At 49.6% G+C, this 24,051-nt stretch overlaps 1 protein-coding gene across 6 annotated transcripts in view; it reads right to left on the bottom strand.

Annotated features, from left to right (window-relative positions):
• CTIF (cap binding complex dependent translation initiation factor) overlaps nucleotides 1–10,318 on the bottom strand; it is a 283,525-nt gene extending 273,207 nt beyond the window's left edge. For 2 of the 6 annotated variants that reach the window (XM_046025092.1, XM_046025096.1), the window contains exon 1: nucleotides 10,101–10,318. The gene's annotated coding sequence lies outside the window, so the exon portion shown is untranslated. Of the gene's footprint in view, nucleotides 1–9,093; nucleotides 9,444–9,591; nucleotides 9,700–10,100 lie in introns of those variants that run through there. The other 4 variants (XM_046025097.1, XM_046025098.1, XM_046025095.1 and 1 more) reach the window with 3 other exon arrangements.
• Nucleotides 10,319–24,051: the final 13,733 nt, after the last annotated feature.

Genomic DNA, 24,051 nt, shown 5'->3' with positions numbered 1-24,051 from the left:
CTTGTGGCCGGAAATTGAGATCCATCAGAATTTTAAGCCCACAGTCCCCATGGAAAATGCTTTCCTCTCTAGCCCCTCAACAAAATGGGGAAACGGTTGTTAGTTTCTTTGTAGGCACTATAGTCCATCATCTCCCTGTGTGAATGAGTGGTGACGGTGTCAGGTGTGACCCACACATACATCCCTGGTCCATGTGGCCATAAGCCCCCACTGGCCTAGGACTGGCCCAGGTGACATCTGTATCCCAACATGATTATTAATAGCACTCCTTTCACTCTCGAGTTTTTCTGCATTTGGACAAAAGAAATATCATCGCCCTGTGTTGGCTGCTTTAGCATACTTTTCTTTCCCCTTACCCAAGACTTCCCACATTATATGAACATGAGGCCATTCTGTCTTCCCCACCAAAATGAAGATGGGAGGTAGGGAGAACCCTGCCAGGTTCTCCGAATTCACCCGTCCTATAGCAGGTATGTGACACACGTCTGCTAAACTGAACCAGATATTAACAGAGGTAAGGGCCTCAGGCTAAAAGGTTGGAGGCGAACCAGCATAAGGAACAACATTTGGAGGGGGAAGAGAAGAAACTGGGTGCTTTTCCAGAATCCCTGACCCTCGCCACTGGGCCCTGTCAGCTGAGGCCCTGTGTGAAAGCGGCCGAGTTTATCTGGACATCCAGCTGGCTGAGGCAAGCTCGCTGTTCAGGCAACTCATGTTCTGCTGAATTCAACGTGGCGCCCAGGGGATCTATGAATCCCACAGACCCCAAACGTCCTGGACATACAACAAGGGAGCAGAAGGCCTTTTGTTCCCTGAGGACAGCCCAGGACACTGCAGACAGGCCCCAAGACAGATAAACTACATGCCTGAACATTCTTGATTGTGAACACCATCCAGTCCAGGGACACATCAAGATGTGTTCAAACTCTTCAGTGTCTCAGCTAATGACCCACGAATATGGTGAATTCATATTCGCCATATTGTGGCTTCTCAACTAGTGGTGAGATCATGACAAGGCCTACCCGGAGGCAGGCCCTAAAAGGGAACAGCGATGGGAATGTGAGCTCCACCCACCCTGGAGGGAACCACACACATTCTCTCTGAATAACTTTGGGGCTCAACGGTCACAGTGACTGTGAGGCATCTCCATGTCTCTGCCTCTCTGCCTCTCTCCCTCACAGACCTTACTTTCACTCAGGGAGGCATACGGAGGACGCGTAGGCCGGTACCCATCATAAAGGGATACTCCATCAACACCAGCTCCCGGCCTCAGATCCCCGGAGTCACTAACTGATAAGCTTCTGAGCTGCAGTGTATTCTGGGTGCTGGAGGAAGAAATTTGCAGCGTATGCTGTTGCTTCTTCCATATGAATCTGAAAAGCACGGAGCCAAAGCTTCTCCAAACTTCTGTATCACAGACTGTGCCTATGCAGCCAGCTCGGCTAATCTCGCAGCCATCTGCAAAAACTCCCTCGGTGCGCAGTAAGTTTAGATGGGACTTGGCTGGACACTGTCTCACAGAATCTTAGCTTGACAAATTAAGGCCCTTCTCGCGGAAGCCAACAGGATGGTGAAGGGTCTGGAAAATCACAACAGCCAAAAGGGCCATGGGGGAAATGGCTGGGTGCTGCCTGAGGCTTGTGGAAGGTCTTTCCAACTGCAAAAGGCTTCGAATGAGGGAAGGGGCTGCCTCACAGAACAGTAGGCTCCTGGCTGTGGGTAGCGGGAAGCATTGGAGTGAGATAAGCCAGGATTCCCACACCGGCTGGGAGACTGAATGGGGAACTCTAAGGTGTTTCCGAGTTTCAAGTTCCAGGAAACTGGACATGGGGGAGATGATGCGGTACACAGACTGGGGGACCCGTAGCAGTTGGAGTCCGCATAGAGCATCCTTCGGGATAACCTGGACAGAAGCCTCTTGAGGACTTGTCCTGAGTCAATGGTAAGGGAGAACATTCTGGCCTTCTGGGATGGGCTTGTCTGCAGGCTTGCACTAAGATGAAGCCCTGGAGTGGGAACAGCCCTTCATAGGCCCTGCACACTTCTCCACAGGCGTGCAGCTGTCTCCAAGGCCCTTATGAAAGGTTCCCACCTGTCCTCCTCTCCCACTCCAGCCTCTCTCTCCTCCTCGTCACTCATTCAGGCCACCTGGGTACTTCAGTATTCTCTCCAAGGTGGAGGAGACTCAAGTCAGTGAAGGGTGAGGAGCCCCAGAATCTTCCTGGTGCCCCTGGGAGCTGAGAGCCATGGGCTGGGGTAGCCTGGTCCCTGGATGCTTTTTCTGCTAACTCGTCCTCTTGGGGACTCTAGATCACATTTGTGGTGGGCATCCGAAGCCATAACAGGCCTGAGGTATTCTAGTTTCCAGGGCCGATTTTTCCCCACTGGTGTGGGGAAATCCAGGCCAAAATTGCCAAGCTCCCCCTCCCCGTCTGGTGTCCCGGAGGAGACGTTGCCAGGACTCAACCCCCTTTGGTTCTGAGACTGGCAACCACCCCTCACACCCCAACCCCCAGGACTGGCCCAGCCCAAGTGGAAGCCAGCTGTCCACACTCAGTTTTGAGTCCCCTGGGTAGTTCCCTTCTGTTCCATTAGCTCCTCTCTTCTTCGAAAGGATGCTAGTTATATTTTATACAGCGTTTCTAGGTGCTTGGTAATTGGACGATTTTCAAGATTTTTACTCCACTGTGATACTAAAAATATTTTAACTCAGTGTTGGGATACCCTCTTTGGACTTGCTCACGAGAACCTTCCCTGGCTGGCCTCCCAGCCCGAACAATGAACTCCGGCCACATCCCTGCAGATCCCAACCACAGTTGCAATACCTACTGTGTGTCGCTCGTTCAGGCCCCGAAGACTCAAAACTGAAACGACTCTGCCAAAAACACATCAGCTCTCTGGCTGCAGTGAGGAGCGAGAAGTATCTGCCAAGGGTCCACTATGGAAATCACCCTCCACGACTTGCGCAGGGAGTGCAAGCTTTCTCCTGGCTTCCTCTGTCCCCATCTGGGCCCGGCTTCCCTGCTCTTTGCTCGCGCCCTGAGTGCCTGGAACCCTGCTCCGCTCACCGCGGATGTTAAAAGTGAACACGCCTCGGGGTGCCTGGGTGGCTCAGCAGTTAAAGCCTCTGCCTTCAGCTCAGGTCATGATCCCAGGGTCCTGGGATCGAGCCCTGCATCAGGCTCTCTGCTTAGCTGGGAGCCTGCTTCCTCCTCTCTCTCTCTCTCTGCCTGCCTCTCTGCCTACTTGTGATCTCTCTCTGTCAAATAAATAAATCTTTAAAAAAAAAAAATGAACACGCCTCTCCCCTCACTCTAAAGGCTCCCAGCTGAAGTGTGCTCTCAGCTGTCGCTGGATCCTGCCAGCTGGGCCTCCAGCATGACACAGCATCCCCGCCCTGGCTTCCCTGACGACAGTGGCCACCGGCTGGGCATGACAAAGGATTCTCTGACAATGGGAGGAAGAGGTCTTTTATTATCTACAACAGCCCCCCCCCACAACCCCCCCCCCCCCCCCCCCCCCCCCCCCCCGTGCAGTCCCGCTCCCAAGCAGCTCTTTCCCACTCCCGTAACTGTAGCTCCTGCCCACACATCTTCCTCGGGCTGCTAACCTGCACACTGTTTTCCCAGAGACGGCTCCACCGGACCCTCCCACCCGCAGTTCAAATCCAACAACACACCATCTACCACGGAGCTCATGTGGTCCTCCTTCTCACCCCAGCCTCAGTCGACCTGCTCCGACAACCGCAAGTACACCCCCGGGTAAAGGCTGCCATCCACCCTGTCAGTGAGGCCAGAAACCTGTGAGTCGCTGGGACTTCTCCTTTATTCCTCCGAGCTAAGCAGTCACTGCAGACTTTAGTCCCCAAATGTCTTTAATGCACAGCCTTGCCTCCATCCCTCTACACACGTCCTCAGCTCCAGGCTTTATCCCCTGAGACCTGGATCCTAGATGGAACCTGTCATTGCCTCATCAGCCCAGTGGCCTCCTGGCTCCAGGGCTCCAGGTCACATTCCCCACTGATCTAGGGCAGCACGCCTCAGCCCTGCTTAAAGCCCCATCCTTTGTGCTCTACCTGCAGTATGACAGCCAATGTCCTCCCTCAGGCAGGCTCTCTTGGATCTGTGCCCTCCATGTCTGCCTCTCCACCTTTGAACTTGACCTTGCTGCAGCAATCCCTGGCTATGCCCAGCCTCAGGTCACCCCTCCTAGGCACACGCTGTTCCTTCTCACTTTTGTCTCCTCTCCTGCTGGTTTCTTCTTTTCATCCATTTGCTTTCATCTCCTGCATTGTCTCCCTTAGGAAGCCCTCCCCGATCTCTGATTCTAGAACAGATGCCCCTTGATCTTTCTACTCTAAGGCCCTCAGAACTTTCTCAACCACTATGCTCACCACACATTTTCCCCTTTACAGACTTTTGGGCCATTGCCACAACTGAAAATCGATTCTAGGTCTGCCGGGACCCCAGATCCACTCCCCAATTCATCTCTCCCACAAAATCATCCCCATTGGCCTCATCTACATATCAGTGCTACGATAACTGTCTTCCTTACTTTATCCATCCCATCCTTGAGTAAGTTAGTCAGCACTTGGGTCTGACTCCATGCTGAATATGAACCAACAGTGGACATAAAAAGTTCTAAAAACTTTTTTTACAAAACTGTCATGATGATGTGACATGATGACCATCCCAGCCCTAGGCACTGGATTTGAAGTCTGAAGCCCCGGGTTCCAATCCTTGCTCTACCGCTTCCTTGTGACTTGGGCATGTCACTAACTTTGGAGGCTCGATTTCCTCATATACAAAATGGGAATAATGCTGACAGCCTCGCAGGGCTATGGTAAAAAGCAGATGAGATCACTTGTGTGAACTACCTCGCAAACTGTAAACCCAAATCAAGTGTAGTCTCCTGTACCAACCAACCACCCACCCCACTCCACTATCCCCGCCAGAGGGGTGTCCTGACTGAGTCAGGTGAAGATCCAATGAAATGTGTGGGACCTCTTCCTAGAAAAATGCACATACATCACATCTTTGCAAACACTTTTGGTAGGTTGCTGAGGACCCTGCCATGGGAAGGGAAAAACAAAGGCCAAACCTAAGTGCCCTGGGAAGTCCCCAGGCCTACCACCTCCCACAAATCTATGCCCTCAGCCGGATTCCTAGATGCCAAAGATGAAAGGCAGGGCGGGCAGGGCAGTCTCAAAGGAAAGGAACCTCGAGACTCAGAGGTGAATTCCAGAGCCTTTCCCAGAACTAGAAGAAAGCAGAGAAAAGGTAGCATTCTCACTCTTTGGGAAGTAAGAACCCCACTTGTTTCAGAAAGCACCACAATATGGAAAAAAGAAAATTGATCAAGGCATCAAAATCTGAACATTCTTGTCCCACTCTGCCAAGGGCTCTCAGGGACGCTGGGCAAGTCGTTTCACCTTGATCGGCCTCAGGGTCTTCACATGGAGATCAGCACATTGGTTAGACCCGTCCGGGGTGTGGGTGCCTAATCTGGAGATATATCTGTTCTCACACACCCCCTCTTCTGAACCACAGCTGTGGCCTGGGTTTAACTGCGAAATAAGAGGCAGATGTCGATAGCATGGTGATAATTCAGGGAGAAGGCCACCAACACAGCACTGTTCTAAATTAAATTGTGTGCAGCTCGAGGCAGGAGGGCAGAGTAAAACCTGAATGTGAACAGCTGAGCTGAAGTGACTGAGTTGGCAGTGAGGCCGAGAGGTAGAGGATCCCCCCACAAAAGAACATCAAAAGAGGCTGCCATGTTATCGGTAAGCTATGTAACAATACCACCACATTTGGAAAATTCCCAGCAACTGTGATTCGCCCGTCTGTTTGAACCTCCTGTTCTCTCTCTGGGCTTGGGACTCTCTCTCCATCCTACCTACCACCTCCTGCTTCCTCCTTCACCATCTGAACAGCAAACAATGGAATCTTGAAACCACGCTAGTAGACCCCCAAACGGAGACAGTGTCAGGGACCCCAGAAGTGAATTTGGGAATGAACAGATAAAAAGCAGACCCATAGGAAAACATCCACACCAACCTGCAAGACGGAAACTGCTAAGCCCAGGAAGGGCCTGAGTGAGACCTTGGCAGAAGCCCCAGAGTAGCACTGAAGACAGCCAACCAAAGCCCAGCCGAGCCCCGCAGAGCTGGGGCAGGACCATGGAGAACCATCTTTCAGCTCCTTGCAGCTCAGCACTCCGCTGGTTGACTTCAGCAGATGACTGCCTAACTTCCCCAGAAGAACATACCTTCAGGCCCACCTGGGAGGGTACAGACAGCCTGAAACCCAAGGTAATGAGGGACAGAAGGCTGATCTTCCTCTCTTGCTCCCTCCTGCATTTGCTCTGGAAAGGAACTGGCATTAGGAGTCCCTTCCGACCAACAAGTGTGAAATTGACTAAGTCCCAGGGTGAGTGCTCTAAAGTATTTATGATTTGTTCTCCTCTGCAGGCTGTGAATCATCTGTTTTCCTGCATTACAACGTAGCTATTTCTACTACACTATCTTTGTGTGCCCCAAACACAGTAGAGTATCTAGTCTAAGGTAGGTGTTCAATAAACATATGCTGGACTTAAAATCTTACATTTATCTCTGCAGCTAGAATATGTTGTTGGCAAGAGGGCACTATGTGTTCAATTTTCTTTGCACACACTTCTAGGTACAGAAACATGTAGGTACTCAATACATAGTTGTAAATGAGTGATTAGTTGGCCAAACCTAATAACCCTCCAGGCTGTGTCCGAGAACCTTCCTGCATAGGAACTCTGAAAAATACATCCAGCATGTAGGAGCTCTTTGCTCTTTTCAGGGCTTCCCTATCCCCGGAGATGCAGAGGGCAGGGAGGATCACCTGGGATGGTTTCTCAGGGATCTACACATAAACCAGCACCTAAAGAATAAACGGTAGATTCAATAAGGACACTGAATCCATGAACACACTCATAGGAACACAGACAGGTGTTGCATAAACACATATGCCGTATGGATTTATTACATGGTATGATTCTGGCACAGTGCGTGTGTCAAAGCCGATAACCACTCACCATTAGCAAATTATCAGATGAGTAATAATAACAGCAGTGCCGACTTCTGTTCTTTAATGGCTATTCTCACTAGAACTGGTAACAAATCAATATTGTTTTGGCAAAGAAGAAATACCAGTATAATTTAGGCCCTTACCCAGGTTCAGTACTTCCTGGGGTTCCAAGACCTAATCTCAAAACAAAACAAAACAAAATACCCAAACATACACAAACACACACACACAGGCCATTATTTGAATGAAAAGCCATAGGCTGAGAAGAGAAATCACAAGACCACAGAGAGGGAGAAAGTAGCTCTTCTCCCTCTGAGAGGCCTTGGGCAAGTCATGGCACTTTCTGAGTCTCAGCCCGCTTATCTGTGAAACGGGGTTAATACCCCCCCCCCCCCACCTCATAGGACCCTCTTAATAAATGTGATGATTCAAAGTGGGGATGGGGGTGGGGAGAAACGGCCTTTAAAGTCTTACAAATATACTATTATTATGAAAATCTGTTAATCACTGATGAGGACGCTGTACCCCAGAATTACAAAATTCCTGCCTACAAGCTACATTATCGAGGACAGACACTTGACACACCAGAGATGATCTGTGTGTAAATCGAATCCTGTTTCACATACTCAAAGGGAGTTTCCTCAGGCGACCTGAGTGGGTCCTGTGAGGTACTGCACATCTAACGTTTGTTCGGCGCACTCTGTTCCCATATGACTGGGTTTTCTGGAAAGCCTGGCCATTGCCTCGCGCTGGCTAAGCATGCTCGAAGCTGGGATTCCCGAGGTCTTCCGGCCAGACCCCGCGCTGGGCAATAGGGACCGGGCCCGGACAGCCCGCGGCCCCTCCCCGTGCTGTGGGCGGCTCCTTCCTCTCCCCTCCAGCTCCCGCGGCCGCTGCGGCGCTCGTGCTGTGTCACTTTCGCTCTCCCGAGACTCCAGCCGCCGCGGGCCCGCACTCCACCCGCGTCCTCCCTTTGCGCGCCGGCCCCTAGCCTGGGAGATAATCTCCCGGCGGCACAGACCCGGCGGCGAAGGCGGCGAAGGCGACGAAGCCGTGAGACTCGCCCGGCACCCGGTAGCGGCGCGGGCAGCAGCGCCCTGACCGGCCGGGGCCGGGCGGGCCGGGCAGCCTTTGCTCCCCACCGTTTACAGGACGAAGAACGCGAAGGGGCTCCGCAGAGCGCACTGGTCCTCTCCAGGGTCCGCGAGGCAGCGGCGGGGCGCGCGGGGACGCGCAGCCACACAGTGCCTCGGAGCCAGGGTCAACCCGAGCGTGTCCGGAGGGTGGGGGGCGGCAACACGCGCGCACTCGCTCCCCGCCCAGCCAGACCTGCGCCCGGCGCCGCCGGGTCAGGGAGCATCCGGGACGCGGAGGGAGGCACCGCAGGTCTCCCGCGCCACCGCGAGTCCGGAGCTCCCTCGCCGACTCCGCGCACACGCAGCTGCAGGGGCTCCCCGGTCGCATAGCCGCAGGACCCCCAGTCCAAGTAACGCGGGGGCGCGCGCGCGCGCGGACACACACACATGACTAAGACCCCAACTGGGACCGCGAGGGGGCTGGCGAGACGATTCACCCGGTAGTCGGGCCCACGCGCATCCCCACTACGCCGCGGTCTGTCCCCTCCACGCCCCGCCCCCCCCCACACACGCCAGAGCGGTGTGTACACACACAAACAGCTGGGCGGGGGAGGCGACGCCTCGCTCCTCGGGGTGGGGACACACAGGCCTCCCGCAGCCAGCCCTCCCCTTTACAAGCCGCACCCCCTCCCTGCTCACACCGGGCCCCCAACCCCAGCCCTGAAAACTCCACGAAACCCAACAGCCAACGCCGACCAGAGGAGGGGTTCCGAACCCCGACTGTCTTTTAACGTCAGTGTTAAGACATACCAACTCAAACCCGCGGTCCCCGGGACGCCTCCTTCAGAAGCACCCGGGCTCGGGCCCGCGGTTCTCTGGGCCGCGGACCTCCGCCTCCGCAGACCGAACCACCACCCCCAGCCCTCCCTGCCCCCACGACCCGCGTCCAGGACAGTCACCTGCTCGTCGTCCCGAAGAGCCCGAGCCGGAGCCCACCCCGCAGCCACTCGGGTCACTCGCCACCGCGAGCAGGCTTTTCCCAGCCTGTCAACTTAACCACCGCTCGGCCGGGCGGATCTATTCCCCAGGCCCAATTACACCGCGGCGACAGGAATAATAATAAAGCCAACAGAATCACCACCGTAGGGAATGTCCAAAACTGCGACCGCAATGGCTGCACCGATTCGGGTTCCTCCTATGCTCCCATCCCCCGCGCCCCCCGCGGCCCGCAGGCTCACAGGGGACGGAGGGAGGGTGCCGCCTGTCTAGACGACAGACATCCCTGAGCTCGCGGGGACGGGCGCGCACACACTCTCTCGCACGGCCGCTGCTACAGACACAATCAGTCACCACAGGAGGGAGGGGCTGCGTGGAGACACTCTCTCGGGGGTCCCTCCGGCAGCCGCCAGCGCAGCAGTCTCCGGCCCGGAGTCGCCACCCAGGGCCGCGCTCCCTACCTCGGCCGAGCGCGGTCAGAACAGCTGCAAGTTTGGCTGGTACTAAAGCAACTGCTTGATGCAGCAAATGCGGGCTTCAAAACAAAAGGGAGAGCAATCACGCTCGCTCTCTTCCTCCCCCCCGGCTCGGAACCCGGCACATGACAGCGGCTACACCGCGCGGCTCCGACGCGAGCCGGGCTCCAGCCGTGCGCCCCCGAGAACCCCCTCTTCTCGGGAGCCCCAGGGCTAGGGCTCCCCACTGGGCGGGGAGCCCTGCGGGGAAGGGGCGACCCTGGGGAGGGGGCGAGATCTTGGAGTCCCGTCCGCGACCGAGAGGGGGTCGGAGGATCTGCGCCGACGCCGGGCGGCGGGGGGCGCAGGGAGGGGGAAGGGGGCTAATTGTTTGGGGCGGTTTTCTCGGGTTTATCCATAAGCACGCGCACGTCACGCAGCCCTCCCGGCGGGTCCCCGAATCGATTCGCAAGCGGAGCTGACTAAAAGAGGAGGGCGGGCGGGGGGATGCTCACCTCGGGGTTCCTCCGGCCGCCGCTCCGAGTCCGAGTCGGGGGTGGGGGAAGGGGGCAGGGAAGGGGAAGGGAGGGAGAAGGCTCGAGAGCCGACTCCTGCCTCGAGTTCCGCGCGTCCCGGTTGCGGAGGGGATCGGCGCCCCAGCGCACAAACCCAACCGGGAGGGGAGGGAGGGAGGGAAGGGAAAGAGGGAGGGAGAGGTGGGTTGGGGGGAGGGAGTAGAGGAAGGGAAAAAAAAAAAAAAAAAAAAACGATCCCTGCTCTGACACAGGGAAAGAGAATGTAGGAGAGTGACGTCCCGGCCCCTCCCTCCCCTCCGGCCACGTGCAAAGACTTGAAAGGAAAGAGGGCGGCAGAAGGCCTGCTGGGTAATGTAGTTCGCCTTTCTTTCCCGGGATGGCGGGCCCTGGAGAGCCGGGCGCCGCCGGGACGCCGGGGATGCAGCCCACGCAGCGGAGACTGTCCAGTGTGGTCATGCCAAAACCCGCCGGCCGACGCTCCCTCCCCGCGACCGTGTCACGGCCCTGGGTAGGGACCTCCGTGTAGAGAGAACTGAGGACTTAGGCACGGTCCAGGCTTGCAGGGAAACGTTTGGTTTCAGGGGCAGGAAGGCTTCCGTGCTGAAAGTGCAAAGTCTGTCCTAATGGCAGATAAAAGGAAGCTTTGTGTATGCACTGGGCGGTCCATGTGGCGTTATTAATGCTGCATGAAATGCTACCGTCTGTTATTGAGATGCATATGTTATAATTAACATTTGAACGTCTCTGTGGCAGGGGCGGGATGTTGTAATTAGATATGCACTTTGCAACCAATTAATTTTCCATTGGCCATGCTAAGGGTTAGGACGGGGGACCTGGTGGCTGGGAGAAATCAGTGCAGTGGATAATTCAGAATCACTTAACGGGATCACCAATGTTTTCCAAGTACCTACTAAGTGCCAGGCACTTGAGGTTCAGACAGAGAGGCCTTCCTGAGAAATATACGATGCTGTACACCCCTCCAAGCAAGGGGCTTATAAGGTCATCTGAGGAACTGTGTGACACATGACTGCAGTGGAAATCCATTTATTACCACATATAACATTTGGTGAGCACTTGCCACAGATGGGACATGTCTGCAACGCCAAGACAAGTAAGACCCTTACTTCCTCCTCTCCAGGAGCTCCAAGTCTAGTGTGAGGTCCACAGTCAATGAAAATGTAGGCAACAAGGCAACACTTAACACAGGGATAAGCAGAAAGTTCTAAGGAGCCCTCTGCAGGAGCAGCCAACCAGGATGGAGGGTGGCTGCAGGATAGAAGGCTTCCTGGAGGAGGTGGCACTTGACCTAAGAATCACTAAGATTTTTTTTTTAAGAATTTATTTATTTATTTGACAGAGATCACAAGTAGGCAGAGAGGCAGGCAGAGAGAGAGGAGGAAGCAGGCTCCCCACCCAGCAGAGAGCCTGATGTGAGGCTCAATCCCAGGACCTCAGGATCATGACCAGAGCTGAAGGCAGAGGCTTTAACCCATTGAGCCACCCAGGTACCCAAATCACTAAGATTTTTAAGAAAGGCAAAGGAAGGGGTCGACATCTGACTAAGGCTACAAAGGCTCCAGATGAAAGAGAAGAAAGCAAATTCCGAAATTCCAGCAGTTTGGCAAGGCAGGTGGGGCAGACTGATGGGGGGTTGGGGGGGCAGGAGCCCGGGGGAAGGTAAATGGAACAGTGGATCTGGAGGGCAGAAGGAGCCTGGGATGGCTTCTCACTGGAGATGAGGCTTGAGGTCATCCTTTAAAGGAGGCATGGGATTTCGTTTTTAGTGGAGAGCCTATCTTCCAGGCTTGAGGCTCAGCATGAGCCAAACTATGGAGGGAAAGCAAAGCATAACCACAGCGACGCCTTGCAGGGCAGCTCATTTGATCCGTGTACCAAAGGGCATGGGGGTGTGTCATCCTCTCCCTCCTAGGGGAAGACAGCAGGTCCACGGCAAAGGGGGTATAGGAAGCCAGCTGTCTGGGTGCCCAGTCTGGGCACCGTCCCCACCAAAGGAATATGTTTAAGCATACCTCACTCTTCCTGCAGGTTAGTCCCTTTTAACATTTATGCCTCATTGGTTCAAGCAGTGTGTTATTTTTACGCTTTAACATCTGGATGATTTCCTAGGTTTACAAAATATGAAATAGTACGGGAGTCTCTCCACTCTGCACATTCCCATGGACCTACCACCCTTTGTTGTCAATGCTGTTTTGCAGGCTGTATGCTTTCCATGGCACCTAGAAAGAGACAAGAATGGGATGGTCTGGGTCTTGGTTTTGCCTCTGCTTTAAATCACACCCCCAGAGGTGAGGGAGAGGCTGAGCAATGTGCGGAATGCAAAACATCCATGGAGAGTACACGCCTCTGTTTGGGGAGTGTGCCCGAGCTGAGAGAACCCGTGGGGACGTGGGGACAGCAGCAGACTTGAGTCAGCTTGACCCCTGGGTTTGAATTGCAGGCATGGCGCTTCCAGGCTCTGTGACCTTGGACGCCTTCCTTAACCTCCACATGGTGACCTTGGATAGTGTGTCCAGTCCTTCTTGGTCTTGTGAGAACCAGTGGGGATAAGGTCTTTACCCTGGTGCTGCCACATAGCAAGGGCTCAGTGACAGCGGATTCCTTTCCTAGGCCCAGGGTCCTTCTGGGCCAGGAGAAGCATCCCTGACTTTTTCTTTCTGTGGAGTTACCAGGAAAGCTGATGCTGCCAGAAGATTCCTGGAGGGTGACTCACCTTCGTGTGTGAAATGGATTAGGTTCATCTTCAAGGAACCTTTGGTTCTAGTCCCCAACCGCCACTGGCCCAGCTCTCCTAACGCTCACCTCCCCACCCTGCTGCCCAAGGACCCCTGTAATGTGTCACACTAGCTGGGGCGGCTTCTCTGGGCAGGGTGCTGGCCCCCTGCTTTGCTGCTCCCTGCATATCAACACTTGCCCCCTGCTCCCCAGGTTAACACAGACTGGCTCTCTGCTTTACCTCCAGTCTGACAAGCCTTCCTTAACATAGGGTAGTGGTTGGCTTCTTATGGAGAGCTCTCTGAAATGGCCTCTGAGGATGGGGATTCCAGGCTGGAGTGGGGATCTCTGAGAGGGAGGCTCTGTGGGACCCTCAGACCAACGTTTCCCCAGAACGGGAGGCCCAGGGCTCCAGGTAGTCCTCATCCGGTGTCCTTCCTTCTTTGCTCTGTAGTGGTTCTTCCGCCCACCCTGCTGAGTGCCCACTTCATGAACTGGCACCAGAATGGGTTTAATTGTGGTAGATCTTGAGTTGCCTTTGTTTGACTGGTCACCACATAGCCTAGAAACTGAAAGTCAGAATGATTCTCTGTTTTAAGCAGCTGCTTTCTTTAATTCACACGTGCCTAAGGTATTAGCAGAAAGGAATATTCTTCATTCTTCTCCTTCCTTCTCTTTCTGCCCACCTTCCAGCCTTTCCTCTTTCAGTCGGTACCTTTATTGCAAAGCTGATGGGAGCCCACCGGAGTGCAGGGTAGGGGTGAGAGGCTACCTGCCTTCAGGAGCTGAGGAGACCGTGGGATATTAGGGGATATGACAAAGTGCCACACTGCGTGAGGGGAACATGAAGGGAACAAAGTCTTCCCAGGTGGCTGGCATGGTCAGAGGAGGCTTCTGGGAGGAAAGCGGGCCTGGGGGGAGGAGGGCAGCTTTGGCCAGAATCCCTGTTGTGTAACATTGGCCTGGGAGACGTTGCAGGAGAGGTGTCTCTAGGTGGAAACTAAAGTGGGTTCGCCATGCGTCAGTCCGATGGCCGCTGGCCCAGAGAAGGAAGGAAGTTGCCCGTCTAGTGTCTGTACTCGGTTACGGTGGTGTTGGCCTGGAGAGATAACGGCTTGATAGAAGCAGGTTATATTTCACCCATTCCTCATCTCAGCTTCCACTCCACAGCCCCAAAGACCAACATCTGAAAGGCAGATGGAAAGTGATCCGTTAGGGCTGAAGTTGGTGGGGGAGGAAGGGTATCAACGGAGAACCATTGAGCTTGTAAAAGGCAAAAGCTAAATAAGAAGGAAACCAAGGGGTGTTTATGGGGAACATGCTATGCGTCAGGCATTGCAAGGACCGTGGGCAGCTAAGCGTGTGAGAGTAGCTTCCAGGTCCCACACAGCACCTACGCTGCTGTGTGACGTTTCCCCTCTCTGGGCCTAGTTTCCACACCTGTGAAATGGGAAGGCTGGACTCTACAATCTCAAAGATTATTTCCAAACTGGAAGTTATCCCTTTAAGAAGTTTACAATCCAGCTGGTAAAAGTAGCTGTAAAATTAAGCAGCCAAAAGGGTAAATTTTAGGCTGTTTCATTCCAGCAGAGGAGGAGGGGTTTGTAGTCTCTGTTACACAAAGCCCTGAAACCCATGAGGGAACATAAGACAGGTAGATCTTGTTTTGCAAGATTCAAGGTTAGTAAATAAAGCCCATGGGTAGTCAGGCCTTCTTCAAGTCCCTCAGAGTTCAAGGTCAGACCTCATAGGTCAGGAGCATGAGCTTCTTATCCACATGATGGCCTTGTCCAGGAGGAGGACATGGGCAAAGGGACACCCCTACATCCCTGCAAGAAAGGAGTTTCAATGTCAGGTTACACTTGGGAAAAACCATGCCATATTCACACTGGGAATGGTAGCCAGGCTTATTGGATCAAAAGTACACGCCTGATTCAGGGGACCACAGGCCATTGGCTAGACCTGGACTTGAGTGGCCAGGCTCCAGGGGATAAGCTGAGCCAATCAGGTTCCCTCTTTCAGGACTCTGCAGGAAGGGGCTGAAACCCCTTTGCTCATTGGTGACTGCTCCTCATCGTTGGTTGGGTGCCTCTCTTTTCCCACCTGTGGTCTTGTTGGGCCAGGTGGAAGAGGAGTCAGCTGGGATTGGTGGAGTGGGAAAAAGGAACACAGATGTCCAGCATAACCTCAGTTCCTGATTTTCTGATTCTCAATCCCCTGCACCTCTCTCAGATTCCTGATATTTCTGTATCCTTATAGTAGTAATTCCCTTTCATTTGTGCTAGGTTGAGTGGGTTTCTGATCTTGGTAATCAAAAGACCCACATCTAGAACAGCTTCAGAGGCAGGAATGGCAGAGAGAGGAATTAGGGCCATTAAGATCCCTGTAACTGGGAATCCCCCCTCCTGAAGATGCCTTTCCCTTTTCTATCCTAGATGTCTCCCTTTTCCACTACCTTGTAATTCCTGTCTCCTAAATCTTCTTCTGAAAGGTCTGCAGGACAATTTGGCCATGAACCTTCCACAGTCTCTAACTCTCCCTTTTTCAAAAAATAGTTGGCTAATATATTAATTGAGTATTTATTATTTGCCAGGCAGCAAGAAACATTTCATCTCATTTCTTCAACATAACAACTTTTATAGTAGAAGGAGCGGAGGAGGGGTGATGTAACTTGCCCGTGGGCACACAGCCAGCGGGGTAGGTGATGGTCCAGGCAGGGCTGTGGACCTCAGAGCCCAGGAGATTAACCACGCCCCTTCATCCCTAACAGGAGGCTCCACCTTCTCTAGTCCCCAGGGAGCCCCTCTCTTGCAGTTGTAGGAAACATTGTTCTTCCTCATTAGTGCACTTATAATGAGGTGTATTTTTCTTTTAAACTGAGTCTTCGAGATATGTATGTGTTTGTATAAATCTGATGCCCCAAATGATTCTATGCCGTAGAAGAAGGGTCTCCGTTCATACATCTCATCAGTCAGAAACTACTTTTTGGTCTGTAATATATGTTTGCCAGTTATCTAGCTAGCTATTCTGTTTACCAGAATAGACACTTTAAATTAAGCTCTAAAGATGAAATAAATATTTTTAACATAATATTTTAACATTCTATAAGTTTAATGTGTACAGTGTGATTATTTTTTAATTAAGTTTTTAATTTTAATTCCAAATAGTTAACATACAGTGTTAGATTAGTTTCAGGAGTACAATATAGTAATTCAGCAATTCTGCCCATTACTCAGTGCTCGTCATGAGAACTGTACCCTTAACCCCCTTCACCTAGTTCACCCCCCTCCACCCATTTCCCCATAAAGACGAAATAAATATTTTTATGTAATTTGAAAATTTTTATGAATTAATGATTCACAAGTCTGAGATTATTTTTGGTCTTTATTTATTTATCTAAAAGATTTATTTATTTTTTGAAGAAAGAGAGAGCACAGGTGTGCAAGTGGGGAGAGGGGCAGTAAAAGAGAAAATCTTAAGCAGATTCCCCATGGAGCGGGGAGCCCATTCCGGGCCCCATATCAGGACCCTGAGATCACAACCTGAGCCAAAAGCAAGAATTGGACTCTCAACGACTGAGCCCCCCAGGCGCCCCATTTTTTTGCCCATATTTAATATAAAAGTGAATATCAATAAATGTCACAGTACTTTCTTCTGGCACCCCAGTGGCTCATTTTGGGACTCATACCATATCTTGGATTTTGAATGTCTGTCAGGTTTCCCAATTTGTTAGTAATAAAATGATTGCGGGAAATAATGAAAATGCAGTCAACTAAATCTGAATGCCTCCTTCGACTTATTTATTACCTCAATAGGTTTTTTTTTTTTTTAAATGGTCATTTTAATTTTTTTTTAAGATTTTATTTATTTATTTGACAGAGAGAGAAAGAGAGAGAGAGTGAGAGTGCACCCAAGCAGGCAGAGGGAGAAGAAGAAGCAGAGACCCACGGGTGAGCAGGGAGTCCCACGCGGGGCTCTATCCCAGGACCCCAGGATCATGACCTGATCCGAAGGCAGAGGCTTAAGCCAGTGAGCCACTCAGGTGCCCCAAGACAGACACATTTTAAACAGAAATGGGAGTATAATTGTAAAACCTGAGACATGCCAGATATACGATACTGGCAGAGTGACCTGTCCAGGGAAAGGGGTGTCTTGAGGGCCAGAGTGTCCCGGGAGGCTTCATAGATGCGGGACCTGAGTCAGACTTTGAGGCCTGAGTGTTCTGTGCATGGGAAGGGCATGGGAAGGCCTGGGGCTCCTACATGGAAATCAACCATTGCAGGGTGGAAGTCAGCAAAGCGAAGGAGGAAGCAGAAGGTCCAGAAAGTTAGGAATGCGGAGCTGGTTTGAGCCTGGCCTCCGGAGGCAGACAGACCAGTGTTTGCATCTCGCGGCCACCTTTTATAAGTGGGTGGACAACTCCGAGCTTCCGTGTCCTCTATAAAATGGGGAAATAATAGTGTCTGCCTCCGTGCCTTGTTAGGGGGATTAGGTGAGATCATGTATATGAACACTCTGCCCATCGTAAGGGCTCAATGAATTTCAGGTTTTATTTTTTGGTTATTGTTGGTATTTCTGTTGCTATCCTGGGGATAGGCTCTGTGGAACCTGCGAGGAAAATATGACCCATTTGGACTTTATTCTGTGCCCCCCCCCCCCCAGGAGTACACTTAGATTTTGTGTTTAAGCAGAGTGTGGCCCAGACCCTGGGATTCATTCTGGCTTGAGCCACCACCACAGTAATCCTCCTCTTCCCTGTTAGCAGAGCCTGGGGAATACGGAGCAGGCTTCCGAATGCTTTAGAAGCCGAGGTTCTGTTCCTCTCTCCCCCGTGTGGAGACACAGATCCACAAGCCCCACCTCTTTTTCTGTTTTGACAATATTGATTATCGAATTTGTTTAGATGCCACTCTTTCCAGAAAGGATTTGAGACAGCTTTTTAAGTTCTAAAATATACCTAATATATGGAAATAGGAGTTTACACAAGAGACACTTTATGAGATGATTATCCCTTTTACAAAAGGAATAACCATAGTTTCTTTAAATAGAAGCTCCTCTGGTGCACTCAACATCAGATCTCATTGACAAGTTGTGCTTTGCCGGAAACTTCTCTGGAATGCATCTGTGGTTATTAGTATGGTTCACAGCATTGTTGCCCATGACCGCCTTCCCAGGAGTTGACTGATTGAAATCAAATTTGATACTTGGATAAAGAATATAAGAAACGCTTGAATTGATTTTGTTCTGTTTTAAGCCAGTATAGGGGCTCTGCTGAATTCTTTGAAGAATTTCTGTAAAGTCTAAAATGAGCAGAGCTCACCAATGGCTTTGAATCTGGTCTGGAGAGCCCTGGACTGCCAGAGCATCAGGGAAGCCTACTTGGAGGAAGTGGCGGGGGAGGGGGGGTTCAAAAAAACAAGGAAAGATACCATTTGACTGACATTGAATTGGAGACCATCTCAGGGGGAGGGAACTATATGGGGATATTTTGGAACTGCCCTTCTCCCTGCAGGAGATGGGCCTCAGATGGGTTACAGAAGAGAGAGTAGCAGGCTGTAGACTGCAGAGTTGGCCTGTCTCCATCCTAGAAAACAATTTTGGTCTAACACAGAGATAAGATGTGAAATATTCCCTTTCTGCTATACTTTATTTCAGGCCTTATCAAACATACCCTTTCAGCGGGCATGTTGCCATGACAACCTTATAGTCACTGAGGGCATCTGTAATTGGTAGAAAATGGCATTAATTTAGTTAGTTTGTTTTTTTTTTCCCTGGGAGGAGTTTGAGTTTTAGGCTACTTGAAGTACTCAGATGTAATCTTTTTGCCTAAGCAGACTAATAATCACCTTGTAATTTAATTACTAAGCCAGCACCAGTGAGCTCTTTTTTTTTAAAATTTTTATTTATTTATTTGACAGAGAGAGACACAGCAAGAGAGGGAAAACAAGCAGGGGGAGTGGGAGAGGGAGAAGGGCAGACTCCTTGCTGAGCAGAGAGCCCGATGCAGGGTATGATCCCAGAACCCTGGGATCACAACCTGAGCCCAAGGCAGATGCTTAAAAATGAGCCCCCCAGGTGCCCCTCTAGTGAACTCTTCTTTTGTTCTCTATTGGTTTGTAATTTTCAAATCCCAGCTTCCTGGGCGGGGCCTAACTCTGGAAGCTGTAGTTATGACAAGCAGGTCCTAAGCTATGCTGTGCTTCCTGAAGCCACTGGGCTAGGGAAGGAGTTTCTAGGATACTTGCTACAGGCAAGCAGGCTCTGAGTGGTCCACCTGTCAACTATGGCAACCATTCACTTCCACCAAAGAACATTCCAAGTTATCCTCACCTTGGCTTCTCCACTCCCTACTTTCTCCTTCCATTTGATATATTCCCTTTTCCTAGGTATATAAAACCCCGAGTTATGGAATTACAGGGTTTTTTTTTCTTTTTTTTTTTTTACTTTTTAAAAAATTGTGGTAAAATGCATATGACGTAAAATTTACCATCTTAACTATTTTTATATTAAAATTCAGTGGCACTAAGTACTTTCACATTGTTGTGTTATAACTCTCCATCCACCAAATTCTTCATTTTGCAAAAAGGAAACTTCATATCCATTAAATAAGAACACATCCCCCCTCCCCCAGCCTCTGGTAACCACCATTCTGCTTTCTGTCTCCATGAATTTAGCCACTCCAGAGGACTCATATACTGGAATCATACAGTGTTTGTTCTTTTATGACTGGCTTATTTCACTTAGCATGACACCCTCAAGGTTCATTCCTGTAGTAGCCTATGCAGACTTTTCTTCTGTTTAAAAGCTGAATAATTTTCCATTGTGTGTATATGCTACATTTTGCTTATCCATTCATATGTTGATGGACAGTCAGATTGCTTCCACCTTTCGGCTGATGCGTGTAATGCTGCAATGCGCATGGGTGTGCATATCTCTTTGTGCCCTTGCTTTCAATTTTTTGGGGTGGGGGGTAATACATCCAGTATACCCCAGTAGTGGGATTGCTGGATCTTATGGTCATGCTATTTTTCGTTTTCTTGGGGGAACTTCCATATTGTTTTTCTGAACAGTTGTACCATTTTACTTTCTTATCAACAGTGCTCAAGGATTCCGATTTGTCCACATTCTTGCTGACTTTTACAATTTTTCTGGTTTTTTTTTTTTTCTTTTCGATAGTGGCCATCCTGATGGGTGTCAAGTGGTCATAATTATCTTTTGAAGAAGAGGGCCTCTCTAACCCCACCATTTAATAACAATCTGCTAATAGCAATTATCGTAGCTGACATTAATTGAACACATTAGCATGGGCTCGACACTCGTATCTTGTGTTAGGGCTCTCCAGAGAAACAGAACCAGTAGGATGTGTGTGTGTGTGTGTGTGTGTGTGTGTGTGTGTGTGTGTGTGTATACACATGAAGATGTATACATACATATACATACATATGTATACATAAATATGTATATATCTATACACACACATGAGGATGATTTTTACTCAGTTTACTAAATCAAATGCTACTGTTTTCTGGGGACACCCTCCACAGCTGAGTCGAGTTGTCACGTAAGATTAACCATCACCATGGTCTATGTTAGTTACCTCATTTGATTCTTTTTTTTTTTTTAAAGATTTTACTTATTCATTTGACAGACAGAGATCACAAGTAGGCAGAGAGGCAGGCAGAGAGAGAGGAGGAAGCAGGCTCCCCTGCTGAGCAGAGACCCCCCCCACCAATGTGGGGCTCAATCCCAGGACCCTGGGATCATGACCCAAGCCAAAGGCAGAGGCTTTTGACCCACTGAGCCACCCAGGCGCCCCTCCTCATTTGATTCTTAAACCAGCTCTGTCATTCCCATTTTACTGCAGAATTTATATAATTGGTGATTTGCTCAAGGCCATATAAACAAGTCATTATTATATACCACTGAATGTGGACACTGAAGGAAGCTGTAGGATTCCTCAACATGGAACAAGGTATGCTTCCGGATGAGTAGGACAACCCCTAATAATGCGGTTCTTTTCTTATGTTCTTAAAATTTAGTGCCGTTCCCGGTGATGACAACAAACGACAATGAAGAAAATAATGATAATAAATGTGAAAGAGAGAAAAGGAATACAGCCAAATGTTAATCTATAACCTCCATAGGTTAAAAAAAAAAACCCTCAATATATGAACTTTTCATATTCATAGAGAACTAAATTAGAGGGTGATTATTCATATAATGAAATTATTTGCTTTATAGAAGGATTCACTGAATAATCCTCTTCCGAGATGAGCTTTCCCCATTCACTTAAAACAGGAATTAATTTATAACAATGTGATGTATATATAGCTCTCCCAGAACACAACTACTGCCCAGCATGAAGCCAAATCAAGTTGCTAAAATGATTTTGATTACGGGATAATGATAGTCGGGAATATTTCCTCACTACAGCGTTTGAGGATTCCAACTACAAAAGGATTTGTAGACTCAAATGTTAAACCACTGTCCTTAATCTTGGTGAAATTATGAAGGATCAGAGAAATGCCAGAAGACATGTGGAACAGATTATTAAGCAAACAGTTTGCAAGCACCCAGAAGAAGAAATCACTTGAAGAGTCCTTAGCAAGACGTAAATAACAAGCCAAGACAAACTGAAATTTTTTCTTGGATTGCCGGTGCTAATAGAGAACTGAACAGGAGAGAGCCATGGGTTCGTTATGCGTTTGGCAATCTCTCCTGACCTTCTCGTGAAAAAGAAGCAGAAATGTCAATGGAAAATCACACATGGCTTGATGAGCAGTAACTACTGGTTTTTGGCTGAGATGACGTGTCATGTGTTGGTAGATTTCTGTCCAGGTCGTCAGCACTCGGCAGGTATCTCCCCAAGATCTCACTCAGGCTTTGCATTCAGTGGCGAATAACAGAGACCCAAGTTACAGTGGCTTTGGAAATGAGAGGGATTTTCTCTCACATTTAAAAAAAAACTTTGGGTACAGCCACTTTGGAAGACAATTTGGCAGCTTCCTCCAGAACTAAACATACCCTTCCCATGTGATCCAGCAGTCACGTTCCTTGGTATTTACCCAAACGAACTGAAAACTTATGTCCACACGAAAACCCGCACATGGGTGTTTATAGCAGCTTTATTCATAATTGGGAAAACTTGGAAGCCACCAAGATGTCCTTCAGTAGGTGAATGCGTAAATAAACTGTGGTCTATCCAGGCAATGGTGAGCATTTGGCACCAAAATGAAGTGAGCTCTCAGACCACAGAAATATATGGAGAAACCTTAAATAGATATCACTACATGAAAAAAAAGCCAATCGGATAAAGCTGGATGAGTCCAGCTGTATGACCTTCTGGAAGAGGCAAAACTATATCAAAAGACTGGAAAGGTCAATGTTTGCTAAGCATTCTAGGGGAGGGAAGGAGGGATGAATAGAGGCAGGATGGGAGGCTTCTAGGGCGGTGAAACCACTCTGTATGGTAAGTGCCATGGTGGGTACAAGTCATCATACGTATGTCAAAACCTGCAGAATGTTCAACATCAAGAGTGAACTCTAATGTAAACTGTGAATTTTAGTTAATAATAATATATCAATATCATCTCATCCACTGTAATAAATGTATCCCATTAATGCAAGACGTTAATTGTAGGGGAGGAGGAGGGCAGATATGGGAATGTTGTACTCGCTGCTCAATTTTTCTGTAAACCCCAAACTGCTCAAAAACGAAAGTTAATGCATTCACAAAAAGAAAAAAGCAACACAGAGAAACCGAAAAACATCCAGAAACCAAAAAACATCCAGAATGGGGCAGTCGCACGTCCGAGTGGTAGCTCCACGTTTCCTGGAGTGCCAGCCCTGCCCGCCTCTCCACTCCACCTTCCCCCAAGCTTGGCTTCCATCTCAAAGTTGGCTCATGGTGACTTGAGCTCTAGCCACCTGGGTATCACCTAACAGCAGAGGAATGGGAGAAAGGACAAAAGGACACTTTGATTCACTGCCAAATCTGCCTCCTAAAAAAGATGTCCCAAAGAACTGACTGTATATTAGATACTATTAGGGAATTATTGTTGATGTTGTTAGGTATGATATTAGTATTGTGGTTATGTTAAAAAAGGAAGTATTTCTTGGACAGATAGATACACTGAAGTATTTATGTGTGGAAAGAATATAACCTCTGGGCTTTGCTTTAAATAATCTAGGGGCTCTGGGTGGCCCAGTTGGTTGAGCGTCCGCCTCTTGATTTCAGCTAAAGGTCATGATCTCAGGGTCGTGAGATCAAACCCTGCTTCAGGCTTCATGCTGAGTGTGGAGCCTGCTTGAGATTCTCTCCCTCCCTCTCCCTCTGTCCTCCCCACCCCACTCCTCTGCTCGGGTGTTCTCTCTCTCTCTCTCTAAAAAAATAAATAAATAAAATTTAAAAAGATCTAGGAAAAGAAAAAAGTTAGGAGAATTAGAAGGATTGATGAAATGAGAATAGTGAAATTTATTTTGTTTTGTTTTGTTTTAAGATTTTATTTACTTATTTGACAGAGGGAGAGACAGCGAGAGAGGGAACACAAGCAGAGGGAGTGGGAGAGGGAGAAGCAGGCTTCCCGCTGAGCAGGGAGCCTGACGCAGGGCTTGAGATCCCAGGACCCTGGGATCATGACCTGAGCTGCAGGTAGATGCTTAATGACTGAGCCACCCCGGTGCCCCAGAATAGTGAAACGTTGATAGCTGTAAACCATGAGCAGGGTACATGGCAGTTCTTATACAATTTCTCTGCTTTGGGAGATGTTTGTATTTGTTATTATAAAAAGTAAGAAAAGTATATATTTCTTCTTACATTTCATTGGTTACCCTGATTTGCAAGAGAGACTGGGAAATGGATTTTTACCTGGGCATTTGTCACACTCAACATACGGAGTCTTGCTGGTGAGGAGAAGGGAAGCGTGGATACTCGGTCGGCGACCAGCACGTTCTGCCACATTCGCTAATAGTAAGCTATTGAAAACCACGATTCTGGCAGAGCCTTCTGATCAGATGGCTCCCCAGTCATCACGCCGCATTCTCCTCCTGTCATTGCCAGGTTAGCCTGTGGGTTAGACTCGCCAGTAATCTTAATCATGTCCTCGTTCTTATCACCTGGAATGTTCTTCCCTGAGCCATTGTTGATTTTTTTTTCCCTTCTCTCCACGGATTCACAGTTTCTACTTCTCATCCTTTA

This window comes from Meles meles, chromosome 12 (genome assembly GCF_922984935.1).
Source record: "Meles meles chromosome 12, mMelMel3.1 paternal haplotype, whole genome shotgun sequence".
NCBI classification, from domain to species: Eukaryota; Metazoa; Chordata; class Mammalia; order Carnivora; family Mustelidae; genus Meles; species Meles meles.
The sequence above is the reverse complement of the archived record's forward strand: the minus strand, read 5'-3'. Positions and strand labels throughout refer to the sequence as shown.